Source organism: Lagopus muta, unplaced genomic scaffold (assembly GCF_023343835.1).
Source record: "Lagopus muta isolate bLagMut1 unplaced genomic scaffold, bLagMut1 primary scaffold_77, whole genome shotgun sequence".
NCBI lineage: Eukaryota > Metazoa > Chordata > Aves > Galliformes > Phasianidae > Lagopus > Lagopus muta.
This window is the reverse complement of record NW_026040269.1, coordinates 153945-178323: the sequence shown is the minus strand read 5'-3', so window position 1 is coordinate 178323 and position 24379 is coordinate 153945. Positions and strand designations below refer to the sequence as shown.

The window sequence follows — 24379 nt, the reverse complement described above, 5'->3', positions numbered from 1 at the left end:
ATATCGCTTATTTTCATAGAAATCCCTGTTTTTCCCCTAAAATATCGCTTATTTTCATCAAAATCCCTGTTTTTCCCCTAAAATATCGCTTATTTTCATAGAAATCCCTGTTTTTCCCCTAAAATATCGCTTATTTTCATAGAAATCCCTGTTTTTCCGCTAAAATATCGCTTATTTTCATAGAAGTCCCTGTTTTTCCCCTAAAATATCGCTTATTTTCATAGAAATCCCTGTTTTTCCCCTAAAATATCGCTTATTTTCATAGAAATCCCTGTTTTTCCCCTAAAATATCGCTTATTTTCATAGAAATCCCTGTTTTTCCCCTTAAATATCGCTTATTTTCATAGAAATCCCTGTTTTTCCCGTAAAATATCGCTTATTTTCACAGAAATCCCTGTTTTTCCCCTAAAATATTGCTTATTTTCATAGAAATCCCTGTTTTTCCCCTGAAATATCGCCTATTTTCATAGAAATCCCTGTTTTTAACCTAAAATATCGCTTATTTTCATAGAAATCCCCATTTTTTCCCCTAAAATATCGCTTATTTTCATAGAAATCCCTGTTTTTCCCCTAAAATATCGCTTATTTTCATCGAAATCCCTGTTTTTAACCTTAAATATCGCTTATTTTCATAGAAATCCCTGTTTTTCCCCTAAAATATCGCTTATTTTCATAGAAATCCCTGTTTTTAACCCTAAAATATCGCTTATTTTCATAGAAATCCCTGTTTTTCCCAAAAATATCGCTTATTTTCATAGAAATCCCTGTTTTTCCCCTAAAATATCGCTTATTTTCATAGAAATCCCTGTTTTTCCCCTAAAATATCGCTTATTTTCATAGAAATCCCTGTTTTTCCCAAAAATATCGCTTATTTTCATAGAAATCCCTGTTTTTAACCTAAAATATCGCTTATTTTCATAGAAATCCCTGTTTTTCCCCTAAAATATCGCTTATTTTCATAGAAATCCCTGTTTTTCCCCTAAAATATCGCTTATTTTCATCAAAATCCCTGTTTTTCCCCTAAAATATCGCTTATTTTCATAGAAATCCCTGTTTTTCCCCTAAAATATCGCTTATTTTCATAGAAATCCCTGTTTTTCCCCTAAAATATCGCTTATTTTCATAGAAATCCCTGTTTTTCCCCTTAAATATCGCTTATTTTCATAGAAATCCCTGTTTTTAACCTAAAATATCGCTTATTTTCACAGAAATCCCTGTTTTTCCCCTAAAATATTGCTTATTTTCATAGAAATCCCTGTTTTTCCCCTGAAATATCGCCTATTTTCATAGAAATCCCTGTTTTTAACCTAAAATATCGCTTATTTTCATAGAAATCCCCATTTTTTTCCCCTAAAATATCGCTTATTTTCATAGAAATCCCTGTTTTTTCCCCTAAAATATCGCTTATTTTCATACAAATCCCTGTTTTTCCCCTAAAATATCGCTTATTTTCATAGAAATCCCTGTTTTTCCCCTAAAATATCGCTTATTTTCATAGAAATCCCTGTTTTTAACCCTAAAATATCGCTTATTTTCATAGAAATCCCTGTTTTTAACCCTAAAATATCGCTTATTTTCATAGAAATCCCTGTTTTTAACCTAAAATATCGCTTATTTTCATAGAAATCCCTGTTTTTCCCCTAAAATATCGCTTATTTTCATAGAAATCCCTGTTTTTCCCCTAAAATATCGCTTATTTTCATAGAAATCCCTGTTTTTCCCCTAAAATATCGCTTATTTTCATCGAAATCCCTGTTTTTAACCTTAAATATCGCTTATTTTCATAGAAATCCCTGTATTTAACCCTAAAATATCGCTTATTTTCATAGAAATCACTGTTTTTCCCCTAAAATATCACTTATTTTCATGGAAATCCCTGTTTTTAACCTTAAATATCGCTTATTTTCATAGAAATCCCTGTTTTTCACATTAAATATCACTTATTTTCATAGAAATCCCAGTTTTTCACATTAAATATCGCTTATTTTCATAGAAATCCCTGTTTTTTCCCCTAAAATATCGCTTATTTTCACAGAAATCCCTGTTTTTCCCCTAAAATATCGCTTATTTTCATAGAAATCCCTGTTTTTCCCCTAAAATATCGCTTATTTTCATAGAAATCCCTGTTTTTTCCCCTAAAATATCGCTTATTTTCATCAAAATCCCTGTTTTTTCCCCTAAAATATCGCTTATTTTCATAGAAATCCGTGTTTTTCCCCTAAAATATCGCTTATTTTCATAGAAATCCCTGTTATTAACCCTAAAATATCGCTTATTTTCATAGAAATCCCTGTTTTTAACCTTAAATATCGCTTATTTTCATAGAAATCCCTGTTTTTAACCTAAAATATCGCTTATTTTCATAGAAATCCCTTTTTTTTCCCGTAAAATATCGCTTATTTTCATAGAAATCCCTGTTTTTCCCCTAAAATATCGCTTATTTTCATCGAAATCCCTGTTTTTTCCCCTAAAATATCGCTTATTTTCATAGAAATCCCTGTTTTTACCCTAAAATATCGCTTATTTTCATCAAAATCCCTGTTTTTCCCCTAAAATATCGCTTATTTTCATAGAAATCCCTGTTTTTTCCCCTAAAATATCGCTTATTTTCATCAAAATCCCTGTTTTTCCCCTAAAATATCGCTTATTTTCATAGAAATCCCTGTTTTTCCCCTAAAATATCGCTTATTTTCATAGAAATCCCTGTTTTTCCGCTAAAATATCGCTTATTTTCATAGAAGTCCCTGTTTTTCCCCTAAAATATCGCTTATTTTCATAGAAATCCCTGTTTTTTCCCCTAAAATATCGCTTATTTTCATAGAAATCCCTGTTTTTCCCCTAAAATATCGCTTATTTTCATAGAAATCCCTGTTTTTCCCCTTAAATATCGCTTATTTTCATAGAAATCCCTCTGTTTTTCCCCTAAAATATCGCTTATTTTCACAGAAATCCCTGTTTTTTCCCCTAAAATATTGCTTATTTTCATAGAAATCCCTGTTTTTCCCCTGAAATATCGCCTATTTTCATAGAAATCCCTGTTTTTAACATTAAATATCGCTTATTTTCATAGAAATCCCCATTTTTTCCCCTAAAATATCGCTTATTTTCATAGAAATCCCTGTTTTTCCCCTAAAATATCGCTTATTTTCATCGAAATCCCTGTTTTTAACCTTAAATATCGCTTATTTTCATAGAAATCCCTGTTTTTCCCCTAAAATATCGCTTATTTTCATAGAAATCCCTGTTTTTAACCCTAAAATATCGCTTATTTTCATAGAAATCCCTGTTTTTCCCCTAAAATATCGCTTATTTTCATAGAAATCCCTGTTTTTCCCCTAAAATATCGCTTATTTTCATAGAAATCCCTGTTTTTCCCCTAAAATATCGCTTATTTTCATAGAAATCCCTGTTTTTCCCAAAAATATCGCTTATTTTCATAGAAATCCCTGTTTTTAACCTAAAATATCGCTTATTTTCATAGAAATCCCTGTTTTTCCCCTAAAATATCGCTTATTTTCATAGAAATCCCTGTTTTTCCCCTAAAATATCGCTTATTTTCATCAAAATCCCTGTTTTTCCCCTAAAATATCGCTTATTTTCATAGAAATCCCTGTTTTTCCCCTAAAATATCGCTTATTTTCATAGAAATCCCTGTTTTTCCCCTAAAATATCGCTTATTTTCATAGAAATCCCTGTTTTTCCCCTTAAATATCGCTTATTTTCATAGAAATCCCTGTTTTTCCCCTAAAATATCGCTTATTTTCACAGAAATCCCTGTTTTTTCCCCTAAAATATTGCTTATTTTCATAGAAATCCCTGTTTTTCCCCTGAAATATCGCCTATTTTCATAGAAATCCCTGTTTTTAACCTAAAATATCGCTTATTTTCATAGAAATCCCTGTTTTTTCCCCTAAAATATCGCTTATTTTCATAGAAATCCCTGTTTTTAACCCTAAAATATCGCTTATTTTCATAGAAATCCCTGTTTTTAACCCTAAAATATCGCTTGTTTTCATAGAAATCCCTGTTTTTAACCTAAAATATCGCTTATTTTCATAGAAATCCCTGTTTTTCCCCTAAAATATCGCTTATTTTCATAGAAATCCCTGTTTTTCCCCTAAAATATCGCTTATTTTCATAGAAATCCCTGTTTTTCCCCTAAAATATCGCTTATTTTCATCGAAATCCCTGTTTTTAACCTTAAATATCGCTTATTTTCATAGAAATCCCTGTATTTAACCCTAAAATATCGCTTATTTTCATAGAAATCACTGTTTTTCCCCTAAAATATCACTTATTTTCATGGAAATCCCTGTTTTTAACCTTAAATATCGCTTATTTTCATAGAAATCCCAGTTTTTCACATTAAATATCACTTATTTTCATAGAAATCCCTGTTTTTTCCCCTAAAATATCGCTTATTTTCATAGAAATCCCTGTTTTTCCCCTAAAATATCGCTTATTTTCATAGAAATCCCTGTTTTTCCCCTAAAATATCGCTTATTTTCATAGAAATCCCTGTTTTTCCCGTAAAATATCGCTTATTTTCATAGAAATCCCTGTTTTTCCCCTAAAATATCGCTTATTTTCATAGAAATCCCTGTTTTTAACCTAAAATATCGCTGATTTTCATAGAAATCCCTGTTTTTCCCCTAAAATATCGCTTATTTTCATACAAATCCCTGTTTTTAAACCTTAAATATCGCTTATTTTCATAGAAATCCCTGTTTTTCCCCTAAAATATCGCTTATTTTCATCAAAATCCCTGTTTTTCCCCTTAAATATCGCTTATTTTCATAGAAATCCCTGTTTTTAACATTAAATATCGCTTATTTTCATACAAATCCCTGTTTTTTCCCCTAAAATATCGCTTATTTTCATCGAAATCCTGTTTTAACCCTTAAATATCGCTTATTTTCATAGAAATCCCTGTTTTTCTCCTAAAATATCGCTTATTTTCATAGAAATCCCTGTTTTTAACCTAAAATATCGCTTATTTTCATAGAAATCCCTGTTTTTCTTCCCTTAAATATCGCTTATTTTCATAGAAATCCCTGTTTTTAACCTTAAATATCGCTTATTTTCATAGAAATCCTGTTTTTAACCCTAAAATATCGCTTATTTTCATAGAAATCCCTGTTTTTTTTTTACCCTTAAATATCGCTTATTTTCATAGAAATCCCTGTTTTTTCCCCTAAAATATCGCTTATTTTCATAGAAATCCCTGTTTTTACCTTAAATATCGCTTATTTTCATAGAAATCCCTGTTTTTAACCTAAATATCGCTTATTTTCATAGAAATCCCTGTTTTTTCCCCTAAAATATCGCTTATTTTCATAGAAATCCCTGTTTTTCCCCTAAAATATCGCTTATTTTCATAGAAATCCCTGTTTTTTCCCCTTAAATATCGCTTATTTTCATAGAAATCCCTGTTTTTAACCCTAAAATATCACTTATTTTCATAGAAATCCCTGTTTTTTCCCCCTAAAATATCGCTTATTTTCATAGAAATCCCTGTTTTTCTTTCCCTCTAAAATATCGCTTATTTTCATAGAAATCCCTGTTTTTCCCTAAAATATCGCTTATTTTCATAGAAATCCGTGTTTTTCCCCTAAAATATCGCTTATTTTCATACAAATCCCTGTTTTTTAACCCTAAAATATCGCTTATTTTCATAGAAATTCCCTGTTTTTAACCTTAAATATCGCTTATTTTCATCGAAATCCCTGTTTTTAACCTAAAATATCGCTTATTTTCATAGAAATCCCTGTTTTTCCCCTAAAATATCGCTTATTTTCATAGAAATCCCTGTTTTTTCCCCTAAAATATCGCTTATTTTCATAGAAATCCCTGTTTTTTCCCCTAAAATATCGCTTATTTTCATAGAAATCCCTGTTTTTCCCAAAAATATCGCTTATTTTCATAGAAAATCCCTGTTTTTCCCTAAAATATCGCTTATTTTCATAGAAATCCCCTGTTTTTCCCCTAAAATATCGCTTATTTTCATAGAAATCACTGTTTTTCCCTAATATATCGCTTATTTTCATTAGAAATCCCCTGTTTTTCCCTAAATATCGCTTATTTTCATAGAAATCCCTGTTTTTCCCCTAAAAATATCGCTTATTTTCATAGAAATCCCTGTTTTTCCCTAAAATATCGCTTATTTTCATAGAAATCCCTGTTTTTCCCCTAAAATATCGCTTATTTTCATAGAAATCCCTGTTTTTCCCCTAAAATATCGCTTATTTTCATAGAAATCCCTGTTTTTTCCCCTAAAATATCGCTTATTTTCATAGAAATCCCTGTTTTTTCCCCTAAAATATCGCTTATTTTCATAGAAATCCCTGTTTTTTACCCTAAAATATCGCTTATTTTCATAGAAATCCCTGTTTTTAAACCCTAAAATATCGCTTATTTTCATAGAAATCCCTGTTTTTCCCTTAAATATCGCTTATTTTCATAGAAATCCCTGTTTTCTTCCCCCTAAAATATCGCTTATTTTCATAGAAATCCCTGTTTTTCCCCTTAAATATCGCTTATTTTCATAGAAATCCCTGTTTTTATAACTTTCATAGAAATCCCTGTTTTTAACCTAAAATATCGCTTATTTTCATAGAAATCCCTGTTTTTCCCCTAAAATATCGCTTATTTTCATAGAAATCCCTGTTTTTTAACCTAAAATATCGCTGATTTTCATAGAAATCCCTGTTTTTCCCCTAAAATATCGCTGATTTTCATAGAAATCCCTGTTTTTAACCTAAAATATCGCTTATTTTCATAGAAATCCCTGTTTTTTCCCCTTAAATATCGCTTATTTTCATAGAAATCCCTGTTTTTTCCCCTAAAATATCGCTTATTTTCATAGAAATCCCAGTTTTTTCCCCTAAAATATCGCTTATTTTCATAGAAATCCCCTGTTTTTTCCCCTAAAATATCGCTTATTTTCATAGAAATCCCTGTTTTTAACATTAAATATCGCTTATTTTCATAGAAATCCCAGTTTTTCCCCTAAAATATCGCTTATTTTCATAGAAAATCCCTGTTTTTCCCCTAAAATATCGCTTATTTTCATAGAAATCCCTGTTTTTTCCCCTGAAATATCGCTTATTTTCATAGAAATCCCTGTTTTTCCCCCTGAAATATCGCTGATTTTCATAGAAATCCCTGTTTTTCCCCTGAAATATCGCTTATTTCCATAGAAATCCCTGTTTTTCCCCTAAAATATCGTTTATTTTCATAGAAATCCCTGTTTTTTCCCCTGAAATATCGCTTATTTTCATAGAAATCCCTGTTTTTAACCCAAAAATCTCGCTTATTTTCATAGAAATCCGTTTTTTCCCCTAAAATATCGCTTATTTTCATAGAAATCCCTGTTTTTTCCCCTAAAATATCGCTTATTTTCATAGAAATCCCTGTTTTTTCCCCTAAAATATCGCTTATTTTCATAGAAATCCCTGTTTTTTCCCGTAAAATATCACTTATTTTCATAGAAATCCCTGGTTTTCCCCTAAAATATCGCTGATTTTCATAGAAATCCCTGTTTTTTCCCCTAAAATATCACTTATTTTCATAGAAATCCCTGTTTTTTCCCCTAAAATATCGCTTATTTTCATAGAAATCCCTGGTTTTCCCCCCTAAAATATCGCTTATTTTCATAGAAATCCCTGTTTTTAACCTTAAATATCGCTTATTTTCATGGAAATCCCTGTTTTTTCCCCTAAAATATCGCTTATTTTCATAGAAATCCCTGTTTTTTCCCCTAAAATATCACTTATTTTCATAGAAATCCCTGTTTTTAACCCAAAAATCTCGCTTATTTTCATAGAAATCCCTGTTTTTAATATAAAATATCGCTTATTTTCATAGAAATCCCTGTTTTTTCCCCTAAAATATCGCTTATTTTCATAGAAATCCCTGTTTTTAACCCTGAAATATCGCTTATTTTCATAGAAATCCCTTTTTTTCCCCTAAAATATCGCTTATTTTCATAGAAATCCCTGTTTTTTCCCCTTAAATATCGCTTATTTTCATAGAAATCCCTGTTTTTCCCCTAAAATATCGCTTATTTTCAAAGAAATCCCTGTTTTTCCCCTAAAATATCGCTTATTTTCATAGAAATCCCTGTTTTTTCCCCTAAAATATCGCTGATTTTCATAGAAATCCCTGTTTTTTCCCCTAAAATATTGCTGATTTTCATAGAAATCCCTGTTTTTTCCCCTGAAATATCGCTGATTTTCATAGAAATCCCTGTTTTTCCCCTAAAATATCACTTATTTTCATAGAAATCCCTGTTTTTCCCCTAAAATATCGCTTATTTTCATAGAAATCCCTGTTTTTAACCTAAAATATCGCTTATTTTCATAGAAATCCCTGTTTTTCCCCTAAAATATCGCTTATTTTCATAGAAATCCCTGTTTTTCCCCTTAAATATCGCTTATTTTCATAGAAATCCCTGTTTTTTCCCCTAAAAGATCGCTTATTTTCATAGAAATCCCTGTTTTTAACCCAAAAATATCGCTTATTTTCATAGAAATCCCTGTTTTTTCCTTTGAAATATCGCTTATTTTCATAGAAATCCCTGTTTTTCCTTTGAAATATCGCTTATTTTCATAGAAATCCCTGTTTTTAACCCAAAAATATCGCTTATTTTCATAGAAATCCCTGTTTTTCCCCTTAAATATCGCTTATTTTCATAGAAATCCCTGTTTTTCCCCTAAAATATCGCTTATTTTCATAGAAATCCCTGTTTTTCCCCTAAAATATCGCTTATTTTCAAGGAAATCCCTGTTTCTTCCCCTAAAATATCGCTTATTTTCATAGAAATCCCTGTTTTTTTCCCCTAAAATATCGCTTATTTTCATAGAAATCCCTGTTTTTCCCATGAAATATCGCTTATTTTCATAGAAATCCCTGTTTTTCCCCTAAAATATCGCTTATTTTCATAGAAATCCCCGTTTTTAACCTTAAAATATCGCTTATTTTCATGGAAATCCCTGTTTTTAACCTAAAATATCGCTTATTTTCATAGAAATCCCTGTTTTTAACATTACATATCGCTTATTTTCATACAAATCCCTGTTTTTTCCCCTTAAATATCGCTTATTTTCATAGAAATCCCTGTTTTTTCCCCTAAAATATCGCTTATTTTCATAGAAATCCCTGTTTTTAACCTTAAATATCGCTTATTTTCATCGAAATCCCTGTTTTTAACCTTAAATATCGCTTATTTTCATAGAAATGCCTGTTTTTCCAATTAAATATCGCTTATTTTCATAGAAATCCCTGTTTTTAACCTAAAATATCGCTTATTTTCATAGAAATCCCTGTTTTTCCCCTGAAATATCGCTTATTTTCATAGAAATCCCTGTTTTTTAACCTTAAATATCGCTTATTTTCATAGAAATCCCTGTTTTTCTCCTAAAATATCGCTGATTTTCATAGAAATCCCTGTTTTTTCCCGTAAAATATCGCTTATTTTCATAGAAATCCCTGTTTTTCCCCAAAAATATCGCTTATTTTCGTAGAAATCCCGGTTTTTAACCTAAAATATCGCTTATTTTCATAGAAATCCCTGTTTTTAACCTAAAATATCGCTTATTTTCATAGAAATCCCTGTTTTTTCCCCTAAAATATCGCTTATTTTCATAGAAATCCCTGTTTTTTCCCCTAAAATATCACTTATTTTCATGGAAATCCCTGTTTTTTCCCCTAAAATATCACTTATTTTCATAGAAATCCCTGTTTTTCCCCTAAAATATCGCTTATTTTCATAGAAATCCCTGTTTTTCCCCTAAAATATCACTTATTTTCATAGAAATCCCTGTTTTTCCCCTAAAATATCACTTATTTTCATAGAAATCCCTGTTTTTTCCCCTAAAATATCGCTTATTTTCATAGAAATCCCTGTTTTTCCCCTAAAATATCGCTTATTTTCATAGAAATCCCTGTTTTTCCCCTAAAATATCGCTTATTTTCATAGAAATCCCTGTTTTTAACCTAAAATATCGCTTATTTTCATAGAAATCCCTGTTTTTCCCCTTAAATATCGCTTATTTTCATAGAAATCCCTGTTTTTAACCCCAAAAATATCGCTTATTTTCATAGAAATCCCTGTTTTTCCTTTGAAATATCGCTGATTTTCATAGAAATCCCTGTTTTTCCCCTGAAATATCGCTTATTTTCATAGAAATCCCTGTTTTTAACCTTAAATATCGCTGATTTTCATAGAAATCCCTGTTTTTCCCCTTAAATATCGCTTATTTTCAAGGAAATCCCTGTTTTTCCCCTAAAATATCGCTTATTTTCATAGAAATCCCTGTTTTTTCCCCTAAAATATCGCTTATTTTCATAGAAATCCCTGTTTTTCCCATGAAATATCGCTTATTTTCATAGAAATCCCTGTTTTTTCCCCTAAAATATCGCTTATTTTCATAGAAATCCCCGTTTTTAACCTTAAAATATCGCTTATTTTCATGGAAATCCCGGTTTTTAACCTAAAATATCGCTTATTTTCATAGAAATCCCTGTTTTTAACCTTAAATATCGCTTATTTTCATAGAAATCCCTGTTTTTTCCCCTAAAATATCGCTTATTTTCATAGAAATCCCTGTTTTTTCCCCTAAAATATCGCTTATTTTCATAGAAATCCCTGTTTTTCCCCTTAAATATCGCTTATTTTCATCGAAATCCCTGTTTTTTCCCCTAAAATATCGCTTATTTCCATAGAAATCCCTGTTTTTTCCCCTTAAATATCGCTTATTTTCATAGAAATCCCTGTTTTAAAACATTAAATATCGCTTATTTTCATAGAAATCCCTGTTTTTCCCCTGAAATATCGCTTATTTTCATAGAAATGCCTGTTTTTCCAATTAAATATTGCTTATTTTCATAGAAATCCCTGTTTTTAACCTTAAATATCGCTTATTTTCATCGAAATCCCTGTTTTTTCCCCTAAAATATCGCTTATTTTCATAGAAATCCCTGTTTTTCCCCTTAAATATCGCTTATTTTCATAGAAATCCCTGTTTTTAACCAAAAATATCGCTTATTTTCATAGAAATCCCTGTTTTTCCCCTAAAATATCACTTATTTTCATAGAAATCCCTGTTTTTTCCCCTGAAATATCGCTTATTTTCATAGAAATCCCTGTTTTTTCCCCTAAAATATCACTTATTTTCATAGAAATCCTAGTTTTTTCCCCTAAAATATCGCTTATTTTCATAGAAATCCCTGTTTTTAACCCTAAAATATCGCTTATTTTCATAGAAATCCCTGTTTTTAACCTAAAATATCGCTTATTTTCATAGAAATCCCTGTTTTTCCCCTAAAATATCGCTTATTTTCATAGAAATCCCTGTTTTTCCCCTAAAATATCGCTTATTTTCATAGAAATCCCTGTTTTTCCCCTAAAGTATCACTTATTTTCATAGAAATCCCTGTTTTTCCCCTAAAATATCACTTATTTTCATAGAAATCCCTGTTTTTTCCCCTAAAATATCGCTTATTTTCATAGAAATCCCTGTTTTTAACCCTAAAATATCGCTTATTTTCATAGAAATCCCTGTTTTTAACCTAAAATATCGCTTATTTTCATAGAAATCCCTGTTTTTCCCCTAAAATATCGCTTATTTTCATAGAAATCCCTGTTTTTCCCCTTAAATATCGCTTATTTTCATAGAAATCCCTGTTTTTCACCTTAAATATCGCTTATTTTCATAGAAATCCCTGTTTTTCCCCTAAAATATCGCTTATTTTCATAGAAATCCCTGATTTTAACCTAAAATATCGCTTATTTTCATAGAAATCCCTGTTTTTCCCCTTAAATATCGCTTATTTTCATAGAAATCCCTGTTTTTCACCTTAAATATCGCTTATTTTCATAGAAATCCCTTTTTTTTCCCTTAAAATATCACTTATTTTCATAGAAATCCCTGGTTTTCCCCTAAAATATCGCTGATTTTCATAGAAATCCCTGTTTTTCCCCTAAAATATCACTTATTTTCATAGAAATCCCTGTTTTTCCCCTAAAATATCGCTTATTTTCATAGAAATCCCTGTTTTTTCCCCTAAAATATCACTTATTTTCATAGAAATCCCTGTTTTTAACCCAAAAATCTCGCTTATTTTCATAGAAATCCCTGTTTTTAACCCAAAAATCTCGCTTATTTTCATAGAAATCCCTGTTTTTAACATAAAATATCGCTTATTTTCATAGAAATCCCTGTTTTTTCCCCTAAAATATCGCTTATTTTCATAGAAATCCCTGTTTTTAACCCTGAAATATTGCTTATTTTCATAGAAATCCCTGTTTTCCAACTACAATATCGCTTATTTTCATCGAAATCCCTGTTTTTCCCCTAAAATATCGCTTATTTTCATAGAAATCCCAGTTTTTCCCCTAAAATATCGCTTATTTTCAAAGAAATCCCTGTTTTTCCCCTAATGTATCACTTATTTTCATAGAAATCCCTGTTTTTCCCCTAAAATATCGCTGATTTTCATAGAAATCCCTGTTTTTCTCCTAAAATATCGCTGATTTTCATAGAAATCCCTGTTTTTCCCCTAAAATATCGCTGATTTTCATAGAAATCCCTGTTTTTCCCCTAAAATATCACTTATTTTCATAGAAATCCCTGTTTTTTCCCCTAAAATATCGCTTATTTTCATAGAAATCCCTGTTTTTCCCCTAAAATATCGCTTATTTTCATAGAAATCCCTGTTTTTCCCCTAAAATATCGCTTATTTTCATCGAAATCCCTGTTTTTCCCCTAAAATATCACTTATTTTCATAGAAATCCCTGTTTTTCCCCTAAAATATCGCTTATTTTCATAGAAATCCCTGTTTTTAACCTAAAATATCGCTTATTTTCATAGAAATCCCTGTTTTTCCCCTAAAATATCGCTTATTTTCATAGAAATCCCTGTTTTTCCCCTAAAATATCGCTTATTTTCATACAAATCCCTGTTTTTCCCCTAAAATATCGCTTATTTTCATAGAAATCCCTGTTTTTCCCCTTAAATATCGCTTATTTTCATAGAAATCCCTGTTTTTAACCCAAAAATATCGCTTATTTTCATAGAAATCCCTGTTTTTCCTTTGAAATATCGCTGATTTTCATAGAAATCCCTGTTTTTCCCCTGAAATATCGCTTATTTTCATAGAAATCCCTGTTTTTAACCCAAAAATATCACTTATTTTCATAGAAATCCCTGTTTTTCCCCTTAAATATCGCTTATTTTCAAGGAAATCCCTGTTTTTCCCCTAAAATATCGCTTATTTTCATAGAAATCCCTGTTTTTCCCCAAAAATATCGCTTATTTTCATAGAAATCCCTGTTTTTCCCCTAAAATATCACTTATTTTCATAGAAATCCCTGTTTTTTCCCCTGAAATATCGCTTATTTTCATAGAAATCCCTGTTTTTCCCCTAAAGTATCACTTATTTTCATAGAAATCCCTGTTTTTCCCCTAAAATATCACTTATTTTCATAGAAATCCTAGTTTTTCCCCTAAAATATCGCTTATTTTCATAGAAATCCCTGTTTTTAACCCTAAAATATCGCTTATTTTCATAGAAATCCCTGTTTTTAACCTAAAATATCGCTTATTTTCATAGAAATCCCTGTTTTTCCCCTAAAATATCGCTTATTTTCATACAAATCCCTGTTTTTCCCCTAAAATATCGCTTATTTTCATAGAAATCCCTGTTTTTAACCTAAAATATCGCTTATTTTCATAGAAATCCCTGTTTTTCCCCTAAAATATCACTTATTTTCATAGAAATCCCTGTTTTTCCCCTAAAATATCGCTTATTTTCATAGAAATCCCTGTTTTTAACCCTAAAATATCGCTTATTTTCATAGAAATCCCTGTTTTTAACCTAAAATATCGCTTATTTTCATAGAAATCCCTGTTTTTCCCCTAAAATATCGCTTATTTTCATAGAAATCCCTGTTTTTTCCCCTAAAATATCGCTTATTTTCATAGAAATCCCTGTTTTTAACCTTAAATATCGCTTATTTTCATCGAAATCCCTGTTTTTTCCCCTAAAATATCGCTTATTTTCATAGAAATCCCTGATTTTAACCTAAAATATCGCTTATTTTCATAGAAATCCCTGTTTTTCCCCTTAAATATCGCTTATTTTCATAGAAATCCCTGTTTTTCACCTTAAATATCGCTTATTTTCATAGAAATCCCTGTTTTTCCCTTAAAATATCACTTATTTTCATAGAAATCCCTGGTTTTCCCCTAAAATATCGCTGATTTTCATAGAAATCCCTGTTTTTCCCCTAAAATATCACTTATTTTCATAGAAATCCCTGTTTTTCCCCTAAAATATCGCTTATTTTCATAGAAATCCCTGGTTTTCCCCTAAAATATCGCTTATTTTCATAGAAATCCCTGTTTTTAACCTTAAATATCGCTTATTTTCATGGAAATCCCTGTTTTTCCCCTAAAATATCGCTTATTTTCATAGAAATCCCTGTTTTTCCCCTAAAATATCACTTATTTTCATAGAAATCCCTGTTTTTAACCCAAAAATCTCGCTTATTTTCATAGAAATCCCTGTTTTTAACCCAAAAATCTCGCTTATTTTCATAGAAATCCCTGTTTTTAACATAAAATATCGCTTATTTTCATCGAAATCCCTGTTTTTCCCCTAAAATATCGCTTATTTTCATAGAAATCCCCGTTTTTAACCTTAAAATATCGCTTATTTTCATGGAAATCCCTGTTTTTCCCCTAAATTATCACTTATTTTCATAGAAATCCCTGTTTTTCCCCTAAAATATCGCTGATTTTCATAGAAATCCCTGTTTTTCTCCTAAAATATCGCTGATTTTCATAGAAATCCCTGTTTTTTCCCCTAAAATATCGCTGATTTTCATAGAAATCCCTGTTTTTCCCCTAAAATATCACTTATTTTCATAGAAATCCCTGTTTTTCCCCTAAAATATCGCTTATTTTCATAGAAATCCCTGTTTTTAACCTAAAATATCGCTTATTTTCATAGAAATCCCTGTTTTTCCCCTAAAATATCGCTTATTTTCATAGAAATCCCTGTTTTTCCCCTAAAATATCACTTATTTTCATAGAAATCCCTGTTTTTCCCCTAAAATATCGCTTATTTTCATAGAAATCCCTGTTTTTAACCCTAAAATATCGCTTATTTTCATAGAAATCCCTGTTTTTAACCTAAAATATCGCTTATTTTCATAGAAATCCCTGTTTTTCCCCTAAAATATCGCTTATTTTCATAGAAATCCCTGTTTTTCCCCTAAAATATCGCTTATTTTCATAGAAATCCCTGGTTTTCCCCTAAAATATCGCTTATTTTCATAGAAATCCCTGTTTTTAACCCAAAAATATCGCTTATTTTCATAGAAATCCCTGTTTTTCCTTTGAAATATCGCTGATTTTCATAGAAATCCCTGTTTTTCCCCTAAAATATCGCTTATTTTCATAGAAATCCCTGTTTTTCCCCTAAAATATCGCTTATTTTCATCAAAATCCCTGTTTTTCCCCTAAAATATCGCTTATTTTCATAGAAATCCCTGTATTTAACCCTAAAATATCGCTTATTTTCATAGAAATCCCTGTTTTTCCCCTAAAATATCGCTTATTTTCATAGAAATCCCTGTTTTTTCCCCTTAAATATCGCTTATTTTCATAGAAATCCCTGTTTTTCCCCTAAAATATCGCTTATTTTCATAGAAATCCCTGTTTTTCCCCTAAAATATCGCTTATTTTCACAGAAATCCCTGTTTTTCAGCTAAAATATCGCTTATTTTCATAGAAATCCCTGTTTTTCAGCTAAAATATCGCTTATTTTCATAGAAATCCCTGTTTTTCCCCTAAAATATCGCTTATTTTCATAGAAATCCCTGTTTTTTAACCTTAAATATCGCTTATTTTCATCGAAATCCCTGTTTTTCCCCTAAAATATCGCTTATTTCCATAGAAATCCCTGTTTTTCCCCTAAAATATCGCTTATTTTCATAGAAATCCCTGTTTTAAACATTAAATATCGCTTATTTTCATAGAAATCCCTGTTTTTCCCCTGAAATATCGCTTATTTTCATAGAAATCCCTGTTTTTCCCCTTAAATATTGCTTATTTTCATAGAAATCCCTGTTTTTAACCTTAAATATCGCTTATTTTCATCGAAATCCCTGTTTTTTCCCCTAAAATATCGCTTATTTTCATAGAAATGCCTGTTTTTCCAATTAAATATCGCTTATTTTCATAGAAATCCCTGTTTTTAACCTTAAATATCGCTTATTTTCATAGAAATCCCTGTTTTTCCCCTAAAATATCGCTGATTTTCATAGAAATCCCTGTTTTTCCCCTAAAATATCGCTTATTTTCATAGAAATCCCTGTTTTTCCCCTAAAATATCGCTTATTTTCATAGAAATCCCTGTTTTTCCTCTAAAATATCACTTATTTTCATAGAAATCCCTGTTTTTCCCCTGAAATATCGCTTATTTTCATAGAAATCCCGGTTTTTAACCTAAAATATCGCTTATTTTCATAGAAATCCCTGTTTTTCCCCTAAAATATCGCTTATTTTCATAGAAATCCCTGTTTTTCCCCTAAAATATCGCTTATTTTCATAGAAATCCCTGTTTTTCCCCTAAAGTATCACTTATTTTCATAGAAATCCCTGTTTTTCCCCTAAAATATCACTTATTTTCATAGAAATCCCTGTTTTTCCCCTAAAATATCGCTTATTTTCATAGAAATCCCTGTTTTTAACCCTAAAATATCGCTTATTTTCATAGAAATCCCTGTTTTTCCCCTAAAATATCGCTTATTTTCATAGAAATCCCTGATTTTAACCTAAAATATCGCTTATTTTCATAGAAATCCCTGTTTTTCCCCTAAAATATCACTTATTTTCATAGAAATCCCTGTTTTTCACCTTAAATATCGCTTATTTTCATAGAAATCCCTGTTTTTCCCCTAAAATATCGCTTATTTTCATAGAAATCCCTGATTTTAACCTAAAATATCGCTTATTTTCATAGAAATCCCTGTTTTTCCCCTTAAATATCGCTTATTTTCATAGAAATCCCTGTTTTTCACCTTAAATATCGCTTATTTTCATAGAAATCCCTGTTTTTCCCCTTAAATATCGCTTATTTTCATAGAAATCCCTGGTTTTCCCCTAAAATATCGCTGATTTTCATAGAAATCCCTGTTTTTCCCCTGAAATATCACTTATTTTCATAGAAATCCCTGTTTTTCCCCTAAAATATCGCTTATTTTCATAGAAATCCCTGGTTTTCCCCTAAAATATCGCTTATTTTCATAGAAATCCCTGTTTTTAACCTTAAATATCGCTTATTTTCATGGAAATCCCTGTTTTTCCCCTAAAATATCGCTTATTTTCATAGAAATCCCTGTTTTTCCCCTAAAATATCACTTATTTTCATAGAAATCCCTGTTTTTAACCCAAAAATCTCGCTTATTTTCATAGAAATCCCTGTTTTTAACCCAAAAATCTCGCTTATTTTCATAGAAATCCCTGTTTTTAACATAAAATATCGCTTATTTTCATAGAAATCCCTGTTTTTCCCCTAAAATATCGCTTATTTTCATAGAAATCCCTGTTTTTAACCCTGAAATATCGCTTATTTTCATAGAAATCCCTTTTTTTCCCCTAAAATATCGCTTATTTTCATAGAAATCCCTGTTTTTCCCCTTAAATATCGCTTATTTTCATAGAAATCCCTGTTTTTCCCCTAAAATATCGCTTATTTTCAAAGAAATCCCTGTTTTTCCCCTAATGTATCACTTATTTTCATAGAAATCCCTGTTTTTCCCCTAAAATATCGCTGATTTTCATAGAAATCCCTGTTTTTCCCCTAAAATATCGCTGATTTTCATAGAAATCCCTGTTTTTCCCCTAAAATATCGCTGATTTTCATAGAAATCCCTGTTTTTCCCCTAAAATATCACTTATTTTCATAGAAATCCCTGTTTTTCCCCTAAAATATCGCTTATTTTCATAGAAATCCCTGTTTTTAACCTAAAATATCGCTTATTTTCATAGAAATCCCTGTTTTTCCCCTAAAATATCGCTTATTTTCATAGAAATCCCTGTTTTTCCCCTTAAATATCGCTTATTTTCATAGAAATCCCTGTTTTTCCCCTAAAAGATCGCTTATTTTCATAGAAATCCCTGTTTTTAACCCAAAAATATCGCTTATTTTCATAGAAATCTCTGTTTTTCCTTTGAAATATCGCTGATTTTCATAGAAATCCCTGTTTTTCCCCTGAAATATCGCTTATTTTCATAGAAATCCCTGTTTTTAACCCAAAAATATCGCTTATTTTCATAGAAATCCCTGTTTTTCCCCTTAAATATCGCTTATTTTCAAGGAAATCCCTGTTTTTCCCCTAAAATATCGCTTATTTTCATAGAAATCCCTGTTTTTTCCCCTAAAATATCGCTTATTTTCATAGAAATCCCTGTTTTTCCCATGAAATATCGCTTATTTTCATAGAAATCCCTGTTTTTCCCCTAAAATATCGCTTATTTTCATAGAAATCCCCGTTTTTAACCTTAAAATATCGCTTATTTTCATGGAAATCCCTGTTTTTAACCTAAAATATCGCTTATTTTCATAGAAATCCCTGTTTTTAACATTAAATATCGCTTATTTTCATACAAATCCCTGTTTTTCCCCTAAAATATCGCTTATTTTCATAGAAATCCCTGTTTTTCCCCTAAAATATCGCTTATTTTCATAGAAATCCCTGTTTTTAACGTTAAATATCGCTTATTTTCATCGAAATCCCTGTTTTTCCCCTAAAATATCGCTTATTTCCATAGAAATCCCTGTTTTTCCCCTTAAATATCGCTTATTTTCATAGAAATCCCTGTTTTAAACATTAAATATCGCTTATTTTCATAGAAATCCCTGTTTTTCCCCTGAAATATCGCTTATTTTCATAGAAATGCCTGTTTTTCCAATTAAATATTGCTTATTTTCATAGAAATCCCTGTTTTTAACCTTAAATATCGCTTATTTTCATCGAAATCCCTGTTTTTAACCTTAAATATCGCTTATTTTCATAGAAATGCCTGTTTTTCCAATTAAATTTCGCTTATTTTCATAGAAATCCCTGTTTTTAACCTTAAATATCGCTTATTTTCATAGAAATCCCTGTTTTTCCCCTGAAATATCGCTTATTTTCATAGAAATCCCTGTTTTTAACCTTAAATATCGCTTATTTTCATAGAAATCCCTGTTTTTCCCCTAAAATATCGCTTATTTTCATAGAAATCCCTGTTTTTCCCCTAAAATATCACTTATTTTCATAGAAATCCCTGTTTTTCCCCTGAAATATCGCTTATTTTCATAGAAATCCCGGTTTTTAACCTAAAATATCACTTATTTTCATAGAAATCCCTGTTTTTAACCTTAAATATCGCTTATTTTCATCGAAATCCCTGTTTTTCCCCTAAAATATCGCTTATTTTCATAGAAATCCCTGTTTTTCCCCTAAAGTATCACTTATTTTCATAGAAATCCCTGTTTTTCCCCTAAAATATCACTTATTTTCATAGAAATCCCTGTTTTTCCCCTAAAACATCACTTATTTTCATAGAAATCCCTGTTTTTCCCCTAAAATATTGCTTATTTTCATAGAAATCCCTGTTTTTCCCCTAAAATATCACTTATTTTCATAGAAATCCCTGTTTTTCCCCTAAAATATCGCTTATTTTCATAGAAATCCCTGTTTTTAACCTAAAATATCGCTTATTTTCATAGAAATCCCTGTTTTTCCCCTTAAATATCGCTTATTTTCAAGGAAATCCCTGTTTTTCCCCTAAAATATCGCTTATTTTCATAGAAATCCCTGTTTTTTCCCCTAAAATATCGCTTATTTTCATAGAAATCCGTTTTTCCCATGAAATATCGCTTATTTTCATAGAAATCCCTGTTTTTCCCCTAAAATATCGCTTATTTTCATAGAAATCCCCGTTTTTAACCTTAAAATATCGCTTATTTTCATGGAAATCCCTGTTTTTAACCTAAAATATCGCTTATTTTCATAGAAATCCCTGTTTTTAACATTAAATATCGCTTATTTTCATACAAATCCCTGTTTTTCCCCTAAAATATCGCTTATTTTCATAGAAATCCCTGTTTTTCCCCTAAAATATCGCTTATTTTCATAGAAATCCCTGTTTTTAACCTTAAATATCGCTTATTTTCATCGAAATCCCTGTTTTTCCCCTAAAATATCGCTTATTTCCATAGAAATCCCTGTTTTTCCCCTTAAATATCGCTTATTTTCATAGAAATCCCTGTTTTTCCCCTGAAATATCGCTTATTTTCATAGAAATCCCTGTTTTTCCAATTAAATATTGCTTATTTTCATAGAAATCCCTGTTTTTAACCTTAAATATCGCTTATTTTCATCGAAATCCCTGTTTTTAACCTTAAATATCGCTTATTTTCATAGAAATGCCTGTTTTTCCAATTAAATTTCGCTTATTTTCATAGAAATCCCTGTTTTTAACCTTAAATATCGCTTATTTTCATAGAAATCCCTGTTTTTCCCCTGAAATATCGCTTATTTTCATAGAAATCCCTGTTTTTAACCTTAAATATCGCTTATTTTCATAGAAATCCCTGTTTTTCCCCTAAAATATCGCTTATTTTCATAGAAATCCCTGTTTTTCCCCTAAAATATCACTTATTTTCATAGAAATCCCTGTTTTTCCCCTGAAATATCGCTTATTTTCATAGAAATCCCGGTTTTTAACCTAAAATATCACTTATTTTCATAGAAATCCCTGTTTTTAACCTAAAATATCGCTTATTTTCATAGAAATCCCTGTTTTTCCCCTAAAATATCGCTTATTTTCATAGAAATCCCTGTTTTTCCCCTAAAGTATCACTTATTTTCATAGAAATCCCTGTTTTTCCCCTAAAATATCACTTATTTTCATAGAAATCCCTGTTTTTCCCCTAAAACATCACTTATTTTCATAGAAATCCCTGTTTTTCCCCTAAAATATCGCTTATTTTCATAGAAATCCCTGTTTTTCCCCTAAAATATCACTTATTTTCATAGAAATCCCTGTTTTTCCCCTAAAATATCGCTTATTTTCATAGAAATCCCTGTTTTTAACCTAAAATATCGCTTATTTTCATAGAAATCCCTGTTTTTCCCCTAAAATATCGCTTATTTTCATAGAAATCCCTGGTTTTCCCCTAAAATATCGCTTATTTTCATAGAAATCCCTGTTTTTAACCTTAAATATCGCTTATTTTCATGGAAATCCCTGTTTTTCCCCTAAAATATCGCTTATTTTCATAGAAATCCCTGTTTTTAACCTAAAATATCGCTTATTTTCATAGAAATCCCTGTTTTTCCCCTAAAATATCGCTTATTTTCATAGAAATCCCTGGTTTTCCCCTAAAATATCGCTTATTTTCATAGAAATCCCTGTTTTTAACCTTAAATATCGCTTATTTTCATGGAAATCCCTGTTTTTCCCCTAAAATATCGCTTATTTTCATAGAAATCCCTGTTTTTAACCCTGAAATATCGCTTATTTTCATAGAAATCCCTTTTTTTCCCCTAAAATATCGCTTATTTTCATAGAAATCCCTGTTTTTCCCCTTAAATATCGCTTATTTTCATAGAAATCCCTGTTTTTCCCCTAAAATATCGCTTATTTTCAAAGAAATCCCTGTTTTTCCCCTAATGTATCACTTATTTTCATAGAAATCCCTGTTTTTCCCCTAAAATATCGCTGATTTTCATAGAAATCCCTGTTTTTCCCCTAAAATATCGCTGATTTTCATAGAAATCCCTGTTTTTCCCCTAAAATATCGCTGATTTTCATAGAAATCCCTGTTTTTCCCCTAAAATATCGCTTATTTTCATAGAAATCCCTGTTTTTCCCCTAAAATATCGCTTATTTTCATAGAAATCCCTGTTTTTAACCTAAAATATCGCTTATTTTCATAGAAATCCCTGTTTTTCCCCTAAAATATCGCTTATTTTCATAGAAATCCCTGTTTTTCCCCTTAAATATCGCTTATTTTCATAGAAATCCCTGTTTTTCCCCTAAAAGATCGCTTATTTTCATAGAAATCCCTGTTTTTAACCCAAAAATATCGCTTATTTTCATAGAAATCTCTGTTTTTCCTTTGAAATATCGCTGATTTTCATAGAAATCCCTGTTTTTCCCCTGAAATATCGCTTATTTTCATAGAAATCCCTGTTTTTAACCCAAAAATATCGCTTATTTTCATAGAAATCCCTGTTTTTCCCCTTAAATATCGCTTATTTTCAAGGAAATCCCTGTTTTTCCCCTAAAATATCGCTTATTTTCATAGAAATCCCTGTTTTTTCCCCTAAAATATCGCTTATTTTCATAGAAATCCCTGTTTTTCCCATGAAATATCGCTTATTTTCATAGAAATCCCTGTTTTTCCCCTAAAATATCGCTTATTTTCATAGAAATCCCCGTTTTTAACCTTAAAATATCGCTTATTTTCATGGAAATCCCTGTTTTTAACCTAAAATATCGCTTATTTTCATAGAAATCCCTGTTTTTAACATTAAATATCGCTTATTTTCATAGAAATCCCTGTTTTTCCCCTAAAATATCGCTTATTTTCATAGAAATCCCTGTTTTTCCCCTAAAATATCGCTTATTTTCATAGAAATCCCTGTTTTTAACCTTAAATATCGCTTATTTTCATCGAAATCCCTGTTTTTCCCCTAAAATATCGCTTATTTCCATAGAAATCCCTGTTTTTCCCCTTAAATATCGCTTATTTTCATAGAAATCCCTGTTTTAAACATTAAATATCGCTTATTTTCATAGAAATCCCTGTTTTTCCCCTGAAATATCGCTTATTTTCATAGAAATGCCTGTTTTTCCAATTAAATATTGCTTATTTTCATAGAAATCCCTGTTTTTAACCTTAAATATCGCTTATTTTCATCGAAATCCCTGTTTTTAACCTTAAATATCGCTTATTTTCATAGAAATGCCTGTTTTTCCAATTAAATTTCGCTTATTTTCATAGAAATCCCTGTTTTTAACCTTAAATATCGCTTATTTTCATAGAAATCCCTGTTTTTCCCCTGAAATATCGCTTATTTTCATAGAAATCCCTGTTTTTAACCTTAAATATCGCTTATTTTCATAGAAATCCCTGTTTTTCCCCTAAAATATCGCTTATTTTCATAGAAATCCCTGTTTTTCCCCTAAAATATCACTTATTTTCATAGAAATCCCTGTTTTTCCCCTGAAATATCGCTTATTTTCATAGAAATCCCGGTTTTTAACCTAAAATATCACTTATTTTCATAGAAATCCCTGTTTTTAACCTAAAATATCGCTTATTTTCATAGAAATCCCTGTTTTTCCCCTAAAATATCGCTTATTTTCATAGAAATCCCTGTTTTTCCCCTAAAGTATCACTTATTTTCATAGAAATCCCTGTTTTTCCCCTAAAATATCACTTATTTTCATAGAAATCCCTGTTTTTCCCCTAAAACATCACTTATTTTCATAGAAATCCCTGTTTTTCCCCTAAAATATCGCTTATTTTCATAGAAATCCCTGTTTTTCCCCTAAAATATCACTTATTTTCATAGAAATCCCTGTTTTTCCCCTAAAATATCGCTTATTTTCATAGAAATCCCTGTTTTTAACCTAAAATATCGCTTATTTTCATAGAAATCCCTGTTTTTCCCCTAAAATATCGCTTATTTTCATAGAAATCCCTGGTTTTCCCCTAAAATATCGCTTATTTTCATAGAAATCCCTGTTTTTAACCTTAAATATCGCTTATTTTCATGGAAATCCCTGTTTTTCCCCTAAAATATCGCTTATTTTCATAGAAATCCCTGTTTTTCCCCTAAAATATCACTTATTTTCATAGAAATCCCTGTTTTTAACCCAAAAATGTCGCTTATTTTCATAGAAATCCCTGTTTTTAACCCAAAAATCTCGCTTATTTTCATAGAAATCCCTGTTTTTAACATAAAATATCGCTTATTTTCATAGAAATCCCTGTTTTTCCCCTAAAATATCGCTTATTTTCATAGAAATCCCTGTTTTTAACCCTGAAATATCGCTTATTTTCATAGAAATCCCTTTTTTTCCAATTAAATATCGCTTATTTTCATAGAAATCCCGGTTTTTCCCCTTAAATATCGCTTATTTTCATAGAAATCCCTGTTTTTCCCCTGAAATATCGCTTATTTTCAAAGAAATCCCTGTTTTTCCCCTAATGTATCACTTATTTTCATAGAAATCCCTGTTTTTCCCCTAAAATATCGCTGATTTTCATAGAAATCCCTGTTTTTCCCCTAAAATATCGCTGATT

General features: G+C 30.5%; 1 long non-coding RNA gene across 1 annotated transcript; it reads right to left on the bottom strand.

The window, feature by feature from the left end:
• Positions 1-19178: 19178 nt before the first annotated feature.
• LOC125687814 (uncharacterized) lies at positions 19179-23457 on the bottom strand. Its single transcript, XR_007374420.1, has 3 exons — positions 23089-23457; positions 20542-20623; positions 19179-19229 (listed from the first exon to the last, which is right to left on the bottom strand). It is a non-coding gene; the product is annotated as an uncharacterized LOC125687814 (long non-coding RNA).
• Between the last annotated feature and the right edge of the window lie 922 nt (positions 23458-24379).